Raw genomic sequence first — 20,933 nt, 5'->3', positions numbered from 1 at the left:
TCCATGGATTTTTTCCAACGGATGTTGGCTCAAACTCGTCTTGCATACACACGGTCACACAAAGTTGTCGGAAAATCCGATCGTTCTGAACGCGGTGACGTAAAACACGTACGTCGGGACTATAAACGGGGCAGTAGCCAGTAGCTTTCATCTCTTAATTTATTCTGAGCATGCGTGGCACTTTGTGCGTTGGATTTGTGTACACACGATCAGAATTTCCGACAACGGATTTTGTTGTCGGAAAATTTTATAGCAAGCTCTCAAACTTTGTGTGTCTGAAATTCCTATGGAAAATATGTGATGGAGCCTACACACGGTCAGAATTTCAGACAACAAGATCCTATCACACATTTTCCATCGGAAAGTCCTATTGTGTGTACAGGGCAGTAGGGTAAAACACGCTGTTTCCCCCCCCGACTCTCAGCGTGCGTTCCACCCACTCGAGAGATAGGAACCAGGTAAACTGGAAGTGACGTCAGTGCCAAAGAGCACACAGCCTCAATGCATTTCGTGGGTTCACGTCTTCAGGAAGCTCTCTCTCTCACACGAGGGTTGGTGAAGCACAGACTTATCATTTTCACTTATTTCACAATATTGAATACTTTCTACAAGGTTTTGTGGACCTTTTTTTGTTATTGTTTTATGAGATGTTGAATTAGCGCCGTCCTTACATTTATATATTTTCCATATGCTAATGGGTGGCTTGTTCACTTAAAAAAGGGGCAGCTTTTTCATTATAGCACTAACTGAGGTTGGTGCCATCATTTATTAACCACTTTCCGACCGCCACACGCCGATATACATAGGCAGAATGGCACGGGTGCGCAAATGGGCGGCTAGCGCACGCCCCTTGTGCTTGTGCCGGTCGGATTTGTTACAGATCAGAAATCATTGGTCTGGACCTGCTGATCGGTTCTGGCGAATGAAAATGCTTCCCCAGCCTGTAAGTGTTAACACAGGCAGGGAAAGTGATGTAGTCTCCCCTCGTGGAATGCTTGTCTGTTCCAGAGAGAGGACGTCTAAACGTGACTTGCACAACACTATACTAACACCGGTACACTTGTCACCCCCCCCCCCATTGCCCCCCCCCCCCCCCAGTTAACCCCTTCAACTCCCTGTCACTGTGTCACCAATTGCAGTTGTCAGATTTTTTTCACTGATCACTGCATTGTGTAATTTGTGACTGTAATAAGTGTTAGGGCAGTTAGAAGTAGGCCCAGGTAGGTCTAGGCTACCCCACTAATAAAGGTTTAACGTCTTGATCACCCCATGTCACCAGTGTCACTAATAGATCTTTTTTCTGATCGCCGTATTAGTGTCACGGGTTGGCCAGTTAGTTGATTAGATTCACCGTCATGTTTTTATAGCTTCAGGTACCCCCATATACTACCTAATAAAGGTTTTAAACCCTTGATTGCACCCTAGTTACCCTTTCATCCCATCACCAGTGATCACCGTATTAGTGTTACGGGTGACGCTGGTTAGTTTGTTTTTATAGCGTCGGGTAGAGCTGCACGATTAATCATTATCGCAATTTTTTCCCCCTTGCGGTCTTAAGTATTTTCCCGATTCTTTCAATGGAGAGAATTCTCTCTGCTCTGTTGACGCTGTCAGCCTTCAACAGAAAAAAAACGGGCAGTCTGCCAAGTACCACAACATTCTTTAGCAGTGAAACTAAGTATAAACATTGTAACGATTTGTCCTTTAGATCAAACGAATACACTTCGGTGTCTAAATGAGGGAAGTTTAACCACTTAAACACTAAACCTTTTTCTTACATTTGTTGGTTTCAAGTTAAAATAATTTTTTTTTTTGCTAGAACCCCCAAACATATATATATATTTATTAGCAGAGACCCTAGAGGAAAAAAATGGTGGCTGTTGCAATATTTTATGTCACACTGTATTTGCGCAGCAGTCTTTCAAATACAGGTTTTTTTTGGAAAAAAATACACTTTAATGAATTAAAAAAAAAAAAAAATAACCAGTAAAGTTAACACCAATCTTTTTTTGTATAATGTGAAAGATTTTACACCGAGGGAATTGTGATCTTTATTCCAAGCAAAAAAAAAAAAAAAATGTGATTCTCATTTTGGCCAGAATCGTGCAGCTCTAGCGTCAGGGCACCTGCCGTATATTACCCAATAAAGGTTTAACCCCCTAATCTCCCTGCAGGTGACATCAGTTAGGTATTAGCGTCAGTTAGGGTCTGCGTCGCCCCAGGCAGCGTCAGATTAGTGCCAGTAGCGCTAACACCCACGCATGCACCATACACCTCCCTTAGTAGTATAGTGTCTGAATGGCTCAATATATGATCAGATCTATATTATCATCCCTAGTAGTTTAGGATTCCCAAAAACGCAGCGTTAGTGGGATCAGCCCAGATACCTGCTAGCACCTGCGTTTAACCCCTCCACCCAGCCCAGCCCACCCAAGTGCAGTAACAATCGATCACTGTCACTTACAAAAACACAAGACAAAAATAGCGGCAGCGCTTGCAGAGTCAGGCCTGATCCCTGCGAAGGCTAAAAGTTTTTTTGGTAGCGTTTGAAGCAATCGCTGACAGTCAGGTGCTCTTTTTTCCAGTGAGTCTCACTAGTTGTACCAGTACATTTAGAGGCCAAAATGTCCAATCGAAGGTACACTAGTGAAGAGGCCTACACGTTTCTGAGCTTGACAGATGAGAGTGAAGAGGAAATCAGCTGTCAGATTCAGGTTCAATATTCGAACCTGTAGACCGCAGCGGCACCCCGACGGAGAGCTCTGATGACGGAGTAGTGGTCCCTGCCAGGGTCAGGCGTAACCGACCCTGTTCTTCTGCTGTTGTTGAGATGCAAGAACCGCAGGGCTCTCGTATGGAGCAAAGAGCCAGTACTGGTGCCGCTCATCCTTCTGGTGAACTGGCAAGCACCAACGGCCTAGTACACCCTGGTCGTAGTCAAACCAGCACTGCAGTATCACGTGGTGACGTGGCGAGTTGCATAAGTGTGGTTCAAGCTGGTGAGGTGGCTAGCACAAGTAGTGTGTTTGCTACAGAGAGCTAGATCCACCGGCATCCTTTCCCGGGAAGTGGGATTGCCTGAGGAGATCCATCTCCTATACAGAGCACCATCCATCTGTGCATTTCTTGCTTGATTCGGCCCACTGGGGGCCGCTACTGCAGGTGAGAGGCTGGGGGAAACAATTTGTCCCGCATCAGAACAAGAGTGGAAGAACCTGTCAAAAGTCACAAGTCACCTTTAATTGCACCTTATAATAAACTTTCCTTTGTGGCGATTACAAGTCACAGTGCATGAAACAGCGTTTTTGGGGACTTTATTGCACAATTATCACTTTAGATGTATAATATTGTCTATATGGGGATGCTGGGTTTTTAGTCGCATCTTCAGTCGCACAAATGCATTTATGCTATTTTGCACATTTTGTTACTTTGATTGTTGTTCACTAATTGCAACAGGAGTTACGTTTTGCAAGGAGCACTGTAATATATGTTAATGAGCACGAGGAATCTTACTGCAATAATTTGATGCACTAATTTTTGATAGTATAACTTTGTGGATTTATGGTTAATTTATGAATTATTGTATCCATAAGTGTATCTTTAGTTGCATGCATGCACTTTATGGTAATTCTGCACATTGTGTCACCGTTTATATGTTGGTTTTAACAATTGCAACAGGAGTTGTATTTTGCACGGAGCACTTTAATATATTTTGCATGTGTTTGAGTATAAGGAACTACAATATCTGGATGCACTGGTCATCATAGGATATTGCCATTATATATGCACATTGCACTTGGAAAAGGATGTCATATTTATTTATTTATTGTTGAAGCACTGTGTGGTTTTTACATATTTGGAATTGGTACATAAGGATAGATTAGCGCCACATATTATACCATATTTTAATACTTGCTTGGCAGAGGTGTGTGAGTACACTGATCTATGTTGGCTGCTTCTCATCTGGTACTATATTTTATTTTATGAGGGTGTGGTTTTGCGCACTAGTTCCTATATTTCATTCATTTACGCCGAGTAAATAGATACCTAACATGTCACGCTTCAAAATTGCACACGCTCGTGGAATGGCGCCAATGTTCGGTACTTAAAAATCCCCATAGGCGACGCTTGAAATTTTTTTACTGGTTACATGCTTTGAGTTACAGAGGAGGTCTAGGGACAAAATGATTGCTCTCGCTCCAACGTTCGCGGTGATACCTCACATGTATGGTTTGAACACCGTTTTCATATGTGGGCGGGACTTACATATGCGTTCGCTTCTGCGTGCGAGCACATGGGGACAGCGGCGCTTTAAAAATTTTTTATTTTTTTTTATTGTTAATTATAATTTTCTTTTTTTTTATTTTGGGGGTGTGTGGACATCCCCTCTTGCCTCCCGTAAGAACGATCAAGCGGCGGAACGGCCGCTATGATCGTTCCTATGCTGTAGAGATTCGCCGGCTGAAACCGGCAATATCTAAATGATGTCTGTAACTACAGGCATCATTCAGAAATACCCACTCAAAGCCCAGGACGTCATATGACGGTGGGCGGGCGGGAAGTGGTTAATTTTTCTGGCCGCTTGTCTTTCAAACAGTATCTTCCCACCAAGCATGCCAGATATGGGGTCAAGATGTACAAGCTCCGTGACGGGGCCATATAGTTTTATGGTTTACGAGGGAAAAGATAGTCAGGAGGGGGTCGGAGAACTGCCCAGACTACATAGGGTAAGATTGTGTGGGACTTGGTGTCACCCTTATTCGGAAAGGGGTACCACTTGTACGTGGACAATTATTACACGAGTGTGCCACTTTTAGTCACTTGTTTGATCATGGAATTGGCGCATGTGGCACTGTGCGATCTAATCACCGGGGGCTTACCCCAGCGGCTTGTAGATTCCAGTCTTAGGCTGGGGGAGAGAACCTGCTTGAGAAGTAATAATTTGCTCGCAGTGAAGGGAAGGGATAATAATAATTTTTTTTGTTCTGTCCTCCCTTCACGCAGACACGACGGTCCAAATTCAAATGGCGACTGGTGTTGTGGAGAAACCTCTCTGTGTCCACAAATATATAACCTTAATATAGGAGGGGTGGACCTCAACGACCAGTTGTTGGCACTGTATATAATTGACCGTAAGGCCAGACGCTGGTATAAAAAAAGTGTTTGTACACTTATTCCAATTGGCTCTGCTGAACGCTTATGTGCTATACAAAGCGTCAGGACGAACTGGATCCTTCCTTAAATTCCAGGAAGAGATCGTCACAGCCCTTCTGTTTCCAGACGGTGCTGTGCTTCAACTTCCCAAAACAAATGCAGTAAACCGGCTGTATGAGAGGCATTCTCCGTATGTCCTTCCTGGTACCCCTATCCAACAATCACCCCAAAGAAAATGTGTCTGTAGGAAATGCGGATATAGGCGTGACACCCACTATATTCACAGGGTCTCCAAAGATGCCATTGCATTTTGAGAGACCCGAACCTGGAACTGAACCGTTACAGTTACAAATAAAAGTTTAAAAAATAAAAAATATAAAATGAATGCCAAAAATAGTTGTTTTATTGTTCTCTCTATTGTCCTGCTCTTATTTTACTGTATTCTATGCTTAACTGCAAAGTTTTATTGTTACTATGTTTTATCATGTTTGCTTTTCAGTAATGTAATTCTTTTATACTTTACTGTTTACTGTGTTTTAGTGTTAACCATTTTTTTGCTTTTCAGGTACGCCATTAAGCTGCAGCGCCAATTTATTTATCTTGACAGCAACAGCTAGATATTGCCCTTCAAATTTGAAGTGGCTAGAGTGGAGTTTCAATGAATGTCAATGGACGGCGTGAGTTGCAAACAAATGGCCATATTGTGAAAACTATCAGGACTATGGCTTAGCCGTGGACATGTGTAGTGGAAGCAGGGATAGCTGAACGTTGTGATATAAGATTTGTGTAGGTGGGCTTGAAAATGAGGGAGTGGTGGCAGTTTAGAAATCATGTCCTGATTTTTCAGATTTTGTCACCTCCCACTCTAGTTTTGAACATTTCGCCATTCATTCCTATGGGACCAATTTCGCCACAAAAACGACGATATTTCGTGAACCATTCGGCGAAACGTTCCACAAAGTAATAGCACACCAATTGGGAACAATCCGCACGTTTCGGTATATTACTGTCTATGTAGTGTAAAATCTGTGGGAGGAGTTAGGGTGGTAAATTTGGCTATAATAAGAATATATACGTGAGATAACAGTAAGAGGTCTTGCTTTTTTTTTTAACACTAAAAAAAAGAAAAAAGAAAAAAAAAAGAGAATATATGCCGAAGCATGGGGGCAGGGGTGGAGGGGCGATTGCCTCCATGTGTCGGCATATATTTTTTTACTCTTTTTTTTTTGGCACAGATTGTTGTTTTATTGAGTTAATGTTTTATTGTTACCATTTTGCTTTTCAGGTACACCATTCAGCTGCAGCACTGATTTATTTATCTTGTCAGCAACAGCGTTAGCTCTCACGATATGTAAATCAGCGACTCCAGCCCTGTAGGAAGTGATTTCATCACCACAGTTAAAAAAAAACAAAACAAAAAAAAAAACGGCATATGTATGCCCATCATTAGAAGTGGGTGGATGCAGGGCAGTATTCTAATGTTGGGCATACTCACCGATCAATATCTTTTTTCGTTCAGCCCACAAGCTGCATGAAAAAAAAAAAAAAAAAAAGAACATTACAATATATGCCCGACAAGGACCAGCAACGTACTGGTATGTTGCTAGAGTTTGAGTGGTTATACCAGAATGATGCCTGCAGGTTTAGGCATCATCTTGGTATCGTTTTTTTCAGCCAGCGGTCGGCTTTCATGTAAAAGTAATCCTAGTGGCTAATTAGTCGCTAGACTGCTTTTACATGCAGTGGGGGGGGGGGGGACCGTACCCCCCTCCACACCCCCTCCCATCGTCTTCCTTGGTTTTCTCGGGGTTCTCCTGTCCCACCGGGGAACCTGATAATGCAGCCGGCGGTTCCGCCAGCTGACCATAGAATTGATCAAAGATCAGAACGGCTCCAACCATCTCTATGGCCTAAGAAACCAGAAGCTACAAGCATTTAATGACTTCGGTTTCGCCAATGGGAAATTGGGAAAGCATCCTATCACACCGATCTTGGTGTGGTCAGATGCTTTGAGAGCAGAGAAGAGATCTAGAGTCTAATATTCCAATTTTTTTTTTTTTTTATAAAAAATAGCATCTGTCACTACCTATTGCTATCATAGGGGATAGTTACATTCTCTGTGATAACAAAAATGATATTAAAAAAAAAAAAAAAAAACGAAAGTGTGAAAAAAATTGGGGCAAGAGTTTCTCGGATCATTTAGTAACAACCCTCCTAAGTTGCAGAAAAAGGGAAACGCAAGCTATCTACCTGACAGTGTGGAAACGTTTCAATAGCTGGTGCACAGAAAGTTCCTTTGATGTACGCAGCTCCGTAGCGGTATTAGAATTTCTGCAATCAGGGGCGGACAAAGGGTTAGCCCTTAGCACCCTGAAAGGTCAAGTATCCGCTTTGAGCGTTTTTCTGGAAAAACAGCTAGCAACAGAGCCGTGGATAGCCAGTTTTTTTTAAAGCCTTAAGCTGACAGAGATCAGTCAGAGTCTCCCCCTTCCCAGTGTAGGACCTTTCTTTAGTTTTACAGGCCTTCATGGTGGAACCATTTGAGCCATTAGAGGCCTGTACGTTAAAATTGATCACCCTCAAAACGGTGTATTTGGTGGCAATCACTATGGCAAGGAGAGTGAGTGAACTTGAAGCCCTCTCTATTAGGGCACCTTTTTTCAGGTGTTTCCGGACCGTATGATTTTTAGAACCGATCTGGCTTTTTTTGTCAAAGGTGGCCTCTAATTTTCATAGAGGCCAAGAAATTATTTTGCCTACCTACTGTTCAAATCATGTGAGGGAACAGGAACATATTTTTCATAAATTGGACGTTAAAAAGTGCGTCCTTCAGTACTTGGCAGTACTAAACAGTTTAGGGCTCTTTCACACGGACGTGTCCATGTAGGGAGCCCGCTCTGCTCAGCGGGGGATCGCTCCGTCGATACCCGCTGAGCAGGCAGATGACAGGTCCGTCGCTGCACACTGTGACGGACCTGTCAGAGCTCTCCCCTATGGGAGATCGGATGCAGACGGACCGTAGAGTTCGTCGTCACCTGATCCGATCACAGATGGAAACGTAGGTTTTTCCTCCGTTACACTTTTTCGGATCAGAGCGGGTCGGATGCCAGCGGACATGTCACCGCTGACATCCGACGATCCAAAGAGGTCTATGGAGCGTCCGTTCAGGTCCGCCTAAAAAACTGGATCGTTCTTGTGAAAGAGGCCTTAGGAAGTCTGAATCTTTTTTTGTGTTATTTTCAGGGGCTAAGAAAGGATTCAAAGCCTCTAGGCGTACAATAGTCAGATGGTTAAGGTTAGCCATTATTCAGGCTTACGTAGTCAGGGGGTTTTAGCACCCAGAAGGCATTAAGGCACATTCCACCAGGGCAATGGTGACTTCTCAAGCAGAGTGGGCTGGTGCTTCTCCATAGCAGATCTGTAGGGCTGCAACGTTTGACACGTTCGTGAAGCACTACAGATTGGACCTGCTGTCAGCAAAAGACCAGGCTTTTGGGCGTAAAGTACTACAGGCAGTAGTCCCACCCTAAGGTAAGGCGCTCGCTTATCCACTCTATGGTGCTGTCCTGAAAGACGGAATGGGGAAAAATGGAGTTACTTACCGGAAACATCCTTTTCCAGGAGTCTTTCAGGACAGCACTGGTACACACCCAAATTATTGGATACTCCTGAAGAACTGATTGCATGAGACCGTCAGGTAAGATAAAAGCTAGTATGACGTGTTCTTGTGTCTCCCCAGCTGGCCGGGGGTACTCTTGAAGAACTGAGGGGCCGGAGGGACGGTGGGGCTTAAATCTTGAAATCTAAGACGGTGTTTCCTGAGATGGGAGGAGCCAAGGTCTCTCTATGGTGCTGTCCTGAAAGACTCCTGGAAAAGGATGTTACTGGTAAGTAACTCCGTTTTTTTTTTGGGTACAGCACTGCATGACCGTGCATTTACCAGTTAAAGCAGCACAGTGCCAAATTGTAAAAAGTGCTCTGGTGAGGAAGGGGGTAAATCCTTCCAGGACTGAAGTGGTTAAAACACACATCACAGTAGTTTATAGTTGTTTAGAGGCAGTTAAGTTTAGTGGCATTTTTTTTTAAGCAAAAAAATTGCATTAAGGACGGAAGTTTATTGGCATTTGTATAAGTAACTCTTGTTTAGCCGCATTTCGTTTTTAGGCGTTTTCAATGGAGATACATTTCTAGCCATTTACATTGTAAAAAAATGCTTCCAAATGCAAGTGCGGCTAAACGCGCATAAACGTGGCACAACAGATGTTTTTAACCGTCGGTTACTAGCCGTCAAGTTCCAGCATTCAGGAGAGGTTTTTAGACGCCCCGTGTACATGAAGCCTAATGGTTTTATTACCTAACACATTGTATCACCACAAACAGATTTGTTAAATTTGTCATGTTTTTATTGATCCTTCAAGCTTCAGAAAATTAGAAATAAAAAAGTGTTTTTTCTTTAAAGTGGAATTCTTCCAGGCTATTGCCAACTATGCTTAAATTTGCTTCCACTTGCCTTCTAAATCCTATTCTAACTACCCTATAAGAGGAACATGCCTATACTTACCTATTCTGGAGGCGCTTAAAGGGGTTGTAAAGGTATACATTTTTTCACCTTAATGCATTCTATGCATTAAGGTGAAAAAACTTTTGACAATACCGCCGCCCCCAGCACCCCCCCCCCCCCCGTTTTACTTACCTGACACCTCGAAACTCAGCCGCTCGCTCCCGATCTCCATTTAGCCACTCAGCCTGGGCGCTGATTGGCTATAGTGGATGGATTGAAAGCAGCGCAGCCATTGGCTCGCGCTGCTGTCAATCACATCCAATGACGCGGCGCACCGGGGGGCGGGGCCGAGTGATACAGCGAGCGGCTATAGCCGCCGGCTGTATCACGGGAGCGCGCACGCAATAACTAACCACCATGCGAGGGAGCTCGCATTAAGGTGGTTAGTGCTTGCGGGGAGGAGCTGAAACAGCCGCCGAGGGACCCCAGAAGAGCAGGTTCGGGGTCACTCTGTGCAGAACGAGCTGCACAGTGAAGGTAAGTATAACATGTTTGTTATTTAAAAAAAAATAAAAAATTACCTTTACAACCCCTTTAAGTTTGGTCACATGATCTCCCCAGCAGCCAGCTTCAAGGGAAAGGAGAGATCGCCAACGGCTGCAATGCCTGTGTAATGTTGTCACCAATAAGCTTACTATAAGGCATCTATTGTTGGTTGTCCCTCCTCTCCCTGAAGCTGCCACTGGGAACCGATCACATGACCAGACCTGAGCGCCCTCAGAAAAAGTAAGCATCTTCCTTCTACAGGGTAGTTAGACTAGAAGTTTTGTTTTTAGTCAATCTCAATCTGCATCATGTGTTCTGTAGCATCTAAAACGGCTATTTAGGGACAGGATCACCCCATGTGATCACGGTGTCACAGCCCTGGACTTGTATAGCACCCTGCAGCTTCTTCCTGAAGGAGTCTGTATACAGTCCCCAAGGCACAGTTGAGAAGTCAACAGATTTACAAAGCTGCTAGATGGAAGTCACAGTGGCTATGAGCAGCTACAGGCTTGATAGAAGAATCATCATGTTAAAGGTAGTTAAAAACAAAAAAATAAAAAAAGTAGTTTGCTTCTTTCTGGTTGGCAACGTTAGTCCTCCACTGTATTTATAGAGGGAGCCATGGTTGTTACCTTAGGCTGCACAGTAGATAGAATGGATTCATTTTTCTGTGCAGTGCAGCTTACAGGAAGTGAGAAGGACACTACATTTCTGGCAAGATCAAGGGTTATTTTCTGTGATAGCTGGAAAGGTTCTATCGAACAACTTCTGTTTAACCACCCTGTTGGTATATATTTCACTCGATCAGCGCCACAAGCAATAGGCTGCAGCACTGATCTGAGTATAGAGAGCAATGAGCAGGAACTGGCGAAAGCGCTGACCCCGGACTAAGCCAAAGCCAAGCTGTAAACGCTCCACCTTCTGTCCCCGAGCGGCAGCAGCCACAGCCCAGCAGGCTCATTGTCCTCTCACTCACCTTCCCACCACCTGGAACATCAGTGGGAGACAGTCCCATCCTGCAAATTTGCACTTCCTCATAACCCCCATCCACTTCAGATTTGCCACGCTCCAAATGCAGGCTGAAGGCACAGAGTGGTAAGACTGTTGCCCTATTTTCAGATTCCCCTGACTATGGTCAGGGCCTTTTCATTTTTTGACCAGACTGCCCAAGTCCCCTTTGGGCAACAGCAGTTTCTCAGTTTTCCTTTTTATGTCCCACGTTCACAGCCACTGGGAGCCCCTGTTCCACCCTTGGCATGGGCTTGTGGCCTAGTAACCATGGCCCTCTATGCTATCACCTGAGCCCTGGTGCCATGAACCCAAGAGACTACACTTGCCCAAACTCATGACTCTCCCTGGGCTCAGCTCCCAGCAGGACTGAGGCCTCTATCAGAAATATCTAGATCCTATATTCACCCAACTGTATTTTAAATGTATATATGGTATATCTTGGTTTTCCTTGATAACATTTGCCTTCACCTGCTCATCACGGAGCACCCTGTGCACTCTACGGACCTTGTCCTGGCATTCTCATCTTCACACCCATCACTGCTATGCTTCCACCCCCACCGGGGGTTTACCTTGTACCTTTTACTAACCGCTATAATCTACGCCCATACTAATGATGCACTAATGACGCAACTAGTCCCTCCTTGCCTTACTAACTGCCCCCCCCCCCCCATCCTCCTCTGTCCCCTGCTCCCGCATATACGACTTGACCTACCCCGACACCCCCTTCTTTCCTTCACAACTCCACAACCCCCCCCCCACACCACACACACACACACACTCGCCTTTTGGCCATGCCACCTCCATCTTTCTCATCGGGAACCTTTCTTATCCCATCTACAGCAGCCCAGAGGCTAGAGCCCATCCCTCCAAAATGTCCTCAACATGTGGCACATCTACTATGCCTTGGATACTTCATTTACCAGTCCACCAACCCCTTTCATTATCCTCCCCACAATCCTAGTTGGTGACTATCATTACACTAAACTTATCCTTAGCCAGACAGTATCAATTGAACATTACTCCTATACAAGATCCTGCCCAGGAAGAGCAAATGGGCCCCCTCCTATGAAAACACGGTTTGGTCGACGCCTAGCCGGAATTACATGCGCAAGTCAAAGACTTCACCTTCTTTTCCCACCCCAATAACAGTTTTAGTAAGGATTGATCACATTTTTATGCACATGCAACATCTACCGCTAGTGCAGAATATTTCCATCCCTTCCACAGCACAGTCAGACCATGACCTTTGTAAACTTCATATGCCCATCTTTCCAATGGCACCTGAACGAATTCCTATTAACCTCTCAGGAATCCTTTCTTCAAACCCAAACTCATTGTTATTCTTAGCTCAGAACGTAGGCTTCGTCTAGACTCCGGGAAGCCCACCATCAGAGGCCACCTTATCCAGAAGGTTTAGAGGAAACTTAGGATCCAGGAGCACTCTGCCCTCCTTGCTCCGGCAGAAGAGAAATGGAAGGTACATCCACTACCTTCCCTCAGGAATGAACGTGACACCTTGGCCGGAAAACTAAATTTCCTCCTGATGGAGAGAGAAGCGAAAAGTCCTGTGCTGGTCCAAACACAAATTCTATACGTGTGCGAACAAACGGGGACCTTTAGCAGCTAAAAAATTATACTGTACAGAAAAGCAGTTGCAACTGATCCAACTGTGGACTAAGAATGGGGCCCCACCCAACTAAAATAATCTTGCTTTTTGCCGACTTTCTAGAAGATCTTTACGACAAACTAGCTCCTCTCTCACCCATGAAAGCGGACTTTTTTTTCCCCCAATGTTTTCACCTCTCATCTCTTTCTGCGGACCCTCAATCCACACATTACAGAGACTGAGGTCACCCGGACAACCAAAATCTTTGAAACCCTCCTAATCTCCCGGCCCCGATTGGTTCTCAGGCCTCCACTATAAAAAATATACTCCTCTATCCGGGTACCCCACCCGACACAGGTGTTTAACGTTCTCAACAGGGCTCAGACTCTTACCCAACATCATTAAAAGCCCACATTTCCATTATTCCCAAAGCCCTGAGACAACCATGGAGCCACAGCAATTTTACCCTATTTCACTCCTAAATGAGGACATGAAACTGCTGGGGAAAGTACTATCTGAATAAATACCTCTGTTCCCTCATCCACAGGGACAAGATGGGCTTCATCCCTAGATGCCAAAAAAAGAGATAATGTGCGTAAACGTTGACCACCTCATTAATTTCCTGCAATACAGAACAATCCCGGGCTTTCTCCTCTCCCTCGACATATTTAAGGCATTCGATACCTTTTCTTGGGATTACAGGATCTCAGCTCTCTATTCGTGCCCCACTGCATCTGTTAAATACACCAGGTACCGCTCCTGAACTTTTTATATAGCCCATGGAACTGGGCAGGGCTGTCACCTATCGCCCATTCACTTCATCTTAGCTATAGACCATCTAGCTAGCGCAATCAGGAATAACACAGACATCATGGGACTAGATTACAAGATCAACTTGTTCGCGGATGACACCAGTAGGTTGATGTCATCACACTACCAAACCAACAAATTCTCACACAGTTTGCCACCCACTCAAGCCTCCGAATCCACCCAATTAAATCCACAGCACAGAACAAAATTTCCTTACCCCAAGCGAAGGTTTCTCAAATCCAAACCAACTTCCCCTTCCATTGCTCTTCCTACACCTTAGAATACCTTGGCATGCACTTGATCCCATCTACCATTTTTTTTTACAGCCAACAATTATGCCTTACTGTGCACCCTCACCTCCCTAATGGAGTCAAGTCACTATTTTCACACACTACTGGTGCAAGTTCTTTCTTATTATCTTCGACCAACTCCAAAACAGGATTCTCTCCTTTGCTTGGGCCTACAAACAACCAAGGGATGCCCGCATAGGATGCAGGGAGGTCTAGGAGTCCCGAACTGCGACACTACCCCGATCTTGTCATTGCCATGGTTACCCCAAAAGGCACGCCCCCACCTTCTTTAAGCCCTTTGATGCAACATACCTTCAAAATTTGATACTCAGCATATTACTCCAGCAAGTTAAAGCGGAACTTCAGAAACTTTAACTTGGGATAGTAAAACTATTTTTTTCTGCCAGTAAATACCTTTTACAGTCCACTTCCTGTTTCTTGTCTGGAAAAAAGCCTAGGCTTATGACATCATGCACAGCTCTCTCACTCAGTTTGCCAGGAAGAGAGGGGGGATGAGTCATAAGAGGGCCAATGAGAGCTTCAGAGCTGGAGGTGTGTAAATCCAGAATGCAACAACAAATGTAAGGGTGCAATCAGGGCGGCTAAGACAGAACACGAAAGGCACATAGCGGAGGAGAGTAAAAAATCCCAAGAAATTCTTATAGTACATAAATAGTAAGAAATGGAGGTCAGATCATATTGGTCCCATAAAGAATGATGAAGGAAATCTGGTTACTAAGGATGGAGAGATGGCGAAGGTATTGAATTTATTCTTCTCCTCGGTCTTCACGAGGGAATCGGGGGGGGCTTCAGTAACCAAAACTGCAATGTTTATCCATGACACGTCACAGGAAGCACCCTCATGGTTAACAGAGGACAGAATTAGAAATAGACTTGAAAAACATAACATTAATACGTCACCAGGACCAGATGGATTGCACCCGAGGGTCCTTAAGGAACTCAGTCAAGTAATTGCCAGACCATTGTTCCTAATTCTTACAAACAGTCTATTGACTGGAATGGTACCAGCTGATTGGAGAATAGCCAATGTAGCACCAATATTTTAAAAAGGGCTAAGATACAACCCAGAGTATTACAGACCAGTTAGCCTAACATCAATCGTATGCAAGCTTTGAAGAGGGGATGATAAGGGACTATATACAAGATTTTAGTAATGACAACGGTATCATTAGCAGTAATGAGCATGGATTCATGAGGAATCATTCTTACCAAACCAATTTATTACCTTCTATGTGGAATTGAGCTGCCATCTAGATATAAAGGAAGGCCCATAGACAGGGTGTATCTGGATTTTGCAAAAGCATTTGATACAGTTACCCATAAACTTTTACTGTACAAAGGACCATTGGCATGAACCATTGGATTGAAAACTGGCTACAGGGGCGAGTTCAGAAGGTAGTGATAAATGGGGAGTACTGGGAATGATCTGGGGTGGAAATTGGGGTCCCCCAGGGTTCGAGCCTGGGACTAATCCTATTTAATTTATTCATAAATGACCTGGAGGATGGGATAAACAGCCCAATCTCTATTTGCGGATGATACTAAGCTAAGCAGGGCAATAACTTCTCCGCAGGATGTGGAAACCTTGAAAGAAGATCTGAACAAAATTAATGGGGTGGGCAACTACATGGCAAATGAGGTTTAATGTAGAAAAATGCAAAATAATGCATTTGGGTGGAAAAAATATGAATGCAATCTACTCACTGGGGGGAGAACCCTCTGGGGGAATCTAGGATGGAAAAGGACCTGGTGATCCTAGTAGATGACAGGCTCAGCAATGGCATGCAATGCCAAGCTGCTACAAGCAAAGAAAACAGAATATTGGCATGCATTAAAAGAGGATTAACTCCAGAGATAAAATGATAATTCTCCCACTTTACAAAACTCTGGTCCAGCCGCACCTGGAGTATGGTGTCCAGTTCTGGGCACAGTCCTCAGGAAGGATGTGCTGGAACTGGAGAGTCTAGAGGGCAACAAAACTAATAAAGGGACTGGAGGACATTGAGGTCAGTGAAAAGGAATTTAATAAGACATGCATTTTTTCACTAAAATTAGAAGAAAAGTGGTTTAACCGCTAAGCCACCGCCCACCGTCATATGACGGCTGGACGAGGCTTCTGTTGTTCTGGGAGGACGTCATATGACGTCCTCGCCCTCCCGAGCCACTAGGGGGTGCGCGCGCGCGCCGCCGGCGGCGCGCGCGCGTGCCCGCTGCGTCATTCGGGACCCGGTGCGCATGCCCGGCGGCCGCGATGTCCGCCGGGCACCCGCGATTGCCGGGTAACAGAGCAGGAGCGTGGATCTGTGCATGTAAACACAGATCCACGTCCTGTCAATGAGGAGAGGAGACCGATGGCGTGTCCCTTGTACATAGGGACAGCGATCGGTCACCTCCCCCAGTCAGTCCCCTCCCCCCACAGTTAGAATCACCTCCTTAGGTCATGCATTAACCCCTCGAGCGCCCCCTAGTGTTAACCCCTTCCCTGCCAGTCACATTTACACAGTAATCAATGCAATTTTATAGCATTGATCGCTGTATAAATGTGAATGGTCCCAAAAATGTGTCAAAAGTGTCCGATGTGTCCGCCGCAATATCGTAGTCACAATAAAAATTGCAGATTGCCGCCATTACTAGTAAAAAATAAATAAATAATAAAAATGCTATAAATCTATCCCCTATTTTGTAGACGCTATAACTTTTGCGCAAACCAATCAATATACGCTTATCGCAATTTTTTTTTACCAAAAATATGTAGAAGAATACGTATCGGCCTAAACTGAGGAAAAAATTTGTTAAAAAAAAAAAAAAAAAATTGGATATTTATTATAGCAAAAAGTAAAAAATATTGTGTTTTTTCAAAATTGTCCCTCTTCTTTTGTTTATAGCGCAATAAATAAAAACCGCAGAGGTGATCAAATACTACCAAAAGAAAGCTCTATTTGTGGGGAAAAAATGATAAAAATTTAATTAAGGTGCAGTGTAACATGACCGCGCAATTGTCATTCAAAGTGCGACAGCGCTGAAAACTGAAAAATGGCTTGGGCAGGAAGGGGGTGTAAGTGCCCTGTATTGAGGTGGTTAACCTTAAACTGCATAGAGGTTTCTTTACTGTAAGAGTGGTAAGGATGTGGAATTCTCTTCCACAGGCAGTGGTTTCAGCGGGGAGCATCGATAATTTAAAAAAACTATTAGATAAGCACCTGGACAACCACAACATACAGGGATATACAATGTAATACTGACATAAAGTCACACACATAGGTTGTTTTCAACCTCGCCTACTACGTAACTATGTAACAGTATATATAAAATAATATGCAAAGTGGTTAGAGGGAAGCTTCAGAATGGCAAAGATGTTTTTATGACAAAATTATGTGAGCAGACTGCAGTGCCTCTTTAATGTCCCCCTTTCCTGTCCCATCCTCTATAATCCACTTTTTCTTCTGGGACATGACCAGGCAGAAGCATTTAAATGGTGAACTCAACATGGCTTTACCCACATGTTTTTTTTACCTCGTGCTCCTTGCTGGCCTGGTCTGCCCTGCCAGAACATCACAAAGCCCCTAAAGCCGAATATTAAACAGTGATAAAAATTATTATTTGATCCCCTGCAGATTTTGTAAGTTTGCCCACTTACAAAGAAATTAAGGGTCTATAATTGTTATCATAGGTGTATTTTAAATGATAGAGACAAAATACCAACCAGTTTCGGTACTCATGCAAATGCACCGATACCTGAAACCAATAACTTCAGGCTCGGTTCTTTGAGCTGTCAGTGGGTCTCCCCTGTTGAGCTGTCTCAAAAAAAAAAAAAAAAAAGAAAAAAAGCAGCCAGCAATGTTTATTAACAACATTGCTCAGCCGCTGAAAAACGCTAAAATAAAAATAAACATGGTTTCTTTTTAAATCTGTTTCTTCATCTGCAGATCAAACAGGATGAATAAATGTTCCTCTGTTTAACCCCTTATAAACCCTTAATTTACTCCAATCAGCCATAATTAACTCCCTATTCTCCTCCATTTAATTATTTTCCTGCTTTTTTTTTTGTTCATGTCTATTTTATAAACCAGGGGTGTCCAAACTTTTTTCAAAGAGGGCCAGATTTGATGAAGTGAACATACTTGAGGGCTGACCATTTTGCCTGACATTCTTTAAACCATTAAAATTCGGTCTAAGTCTGTTCGTCAGAGCACTAATACACTGCCCAACAAGAATTCTCTTGCCTTTGCGCTGTGTGTATTGAATAGATGAGCTTGGACGTGTTATTTGGATATACTGTATTTATCAGCTTATAACACCCACCTTAACTTTAAAAAGGAAGTTTCAGGAAAAAAATCCTTAATTTTAAATAAAGAACTGTGAAGCAAAATAAGGGTCAATGTCCATCAATGCAGCCTCACAAGTGCCACAAACGCAGCACCCACTCCATTGCCACAAACGCAGCACCCACTCCATTGCCACAAACGCAGCACCCACTCCATTGCCACAAACGCAGCACCCACTCCATTGCCACAAACGCAGCACCCACTCCATTGCCATTAATGCAGATTCACCATTGCCGTCAGTGCAGCCCGATTCATGTCCATCTGCAGCCTTGGAGGGGGCAGGATGAGCGCCAACAGACATACAGGAGAAACTCCTGTTTTTATCAGCAGCCTCTTTAATTGAAAGTCCCGCCTCCTATGATGGACAAAACAGTTGTCCAATGGCGGCGCGGGACTTCCTTTTACACAGGATGCCGTGTAAACAGGAAATACTCCTTCCTGTATGCACGGCACTCATCCCGTCCCCTCCAAGGCAGCCAGCATATCTATCTTTTGTGGCCCCCAGCGCTCGGGGATTTGTTGGGGGCCACAAAAGATATTATATGTCAAAATTACCAGGCGGGCCGGCTGAAACCAGAACGCGGGCCACGATTGGCCACGGGCTGGACTTTGGACATGCCTGTTATAAACGATAAACAGTTAAAACTTTTTTTTTTTTTTGCTTTGTTAATGAATATTTTTACACATATATTAACCACTTGCCGACTGCCTCACGCAGATATACTGCGGCAGAATGGCACGGGCAAAATCACGTATGGGTACATGACTTGCATCGTTTAACCCCTTGATCACCCCCTGTCAGCCAGTGTCACTAAGCGATCGTTTTTCTGATCGCTGTATTAGTGTCGCAGGTGACGCTAGTTAGGCAGGTAAGTATTTAGGTTCGCAGTCAGGTTTTTATAGCGTCAGGTACCCCCATATGCTACCCATTAAAGGTTTTAACCCCCTGACTGCCCCCTAGTTAACCCTTTCACCAGTGATCACCGTATAACTGTTACGGGTGACGCTGGTTAGTTTGTTTTTTATAGTGTCAGGGCACCCGCTGTGTATTACCCAATAAAGGTTTAACTCCCCGATCACACCGGTGGGTGATATAAGTTAGGTTTTAGGGTCAGATAGGGTCTGCGTCTCCCCAGGCAGCGTCAGGTTAGTGCCAGTACCGCAAACACCCACGCACGCAGCATACACCTCCCTTAGTGGTATAGTATCTGAACGGATTAATATCTGTTCAGATCTGTACTAGCGTCCCCAGCAGTTTAGGGTTCCCAAAAATGCAGTGTTAGCGTTATCAGCCCAGATACCTGCTAGCACCTGCGTTTTGCCCCTCCGCCCGGCCCAGCCCAGCCTACCCAAGTGCAGTATCGATCGATCACTGTCACTTACAAAACACTAAAAACACATAACTGCAGCGTTCACAGAGTCAGGCCTGATCCCTGCGATCGCTAAGTTTTTTTGGTAGCGTTTTTATACAGGCGCTAACAGTCAGGAGCTTTTTTACCTGTGAGTCTCACTACTGTACCACTAAATTTAGAGCCCAAAATGGCAAATCGAAGGTACAATAGTGAAGAGGCCTACACGTTTCTGAGCATGACAGATAGTGAAGAGGAAGTCACTCATCTGTCAGATTCAGGCTCAGAATACGAACCTGTAGACAACAGTGGCTCCATGACAGATAGCTCTGACGACGGAGTTGTGGTCCCTGCCAAGGTCAGGCGTACCAGACCCCGATCTCCTTCTGCTGTTGTTGAGGTGCAAGAACCGCAGGTCCCTCGTATGGAGCAGAGCAGTACTAGCGCCACTATTCTTTCTGGTGAACTGGCAAGCACCAGCGGCCTAGTACACCCTGGTCGTAGTCAAACCAGCACTGCAGTATCACGTGGTGATGTGGCGAGTCCCATAAGTGCAGTTCAAGCTGGTGAGGTGGCAAGCACAAGTAGTGTCCCGCTGCCACCAAGTAGAATACAAACACAGGCCCGTCGTGCCCATAGTGTCCTTCCTGCTGCATTCGCCAATCCTAATTGGGAACCCACCACTTCTGCAGCACCTGTACTTCCCCCATTCACTGGCCAAACCGGCATTCAGGTGGAAAATCAAGTCGATTTTACTTCACTCTATAGATCTATTGTGGACCAAAGCAATTTGTACGCTGGTCAACACATCGCCACTATTCCCCAGTCCTCCCTTGCCAGAGACTGGAGACCAATTACGGTTTTAGAATTTAAGCTCTTTCTGGGCCTATCCCTCAACATGGGCATAACTAAAAAGAGTGAGTTGCGGTCATATTGGTCCACTGACCCAATTCACCATATGCCCTTGTTCTCCGCCTGCATGATCAGGGCACGATAAGAGCAGATCTTGCGGTTCATGCACTTCAACAACAAACTCTGTCGTCCTTGTGGAGACCCTGGATACGATCGGCTCTACAAAATTCGGCCCCTCGTAAACCACTTCAACCAACGTTTTGCAGACTTGTTTACTCCCCATCAAGTTGTCTGCGTTGATGAGTCCCTGATTAAGTTTTCTGGCCACTTGTCATTCAAACAATACCTTCCCAGCAAGCGTGCCAGATACGGGGTCAAGATGTATAAGCTCTGTGACAGGGCCACAGGCTATACATGTAGTTTTATGGTTTACAAGGGCAAAGATAGTCACGTAGAGCCGACAAACTT

General features: G+C 44.5%; 1 protein-coding gene across 1 annotated transcript in view; it reads right to left on the bottom strand.

The window, feature by feature from the left end:
* CLTCL1 (clathrin heavy chain like 1) overlaps positions 1–20,933 on the bottom strand; it is a 290,219-nt gene that overhangs the window by 82,900 nt on the left and 186,386 nt on the right. The gene's annotated exons all lie outside the window — the stretch shown is intronic.

The sequence above is a fragment of the Aquarana catesbeiana genome, linkage group LG01 (genome assembly GCF_042186555.1).
Source record: "Aquarana catesbeiana isolate 2022-GZ linkage group LG01, ASM4218655v1, whole genome shotgun sequence".
In the NCBI taxonomy this organism is placed as follows: domain Eukaryota; kingdom Metazoa; phylum Chordata; class Amphibia; order Anura; family Ranidae; genus Aquarana; species Aquarana catesbeiana.
The sequence above is the reverse complement of the archived record's forward strand: the minus strand, read 5'-3'. Positions and strand labels throughout refer to the sequence as shown.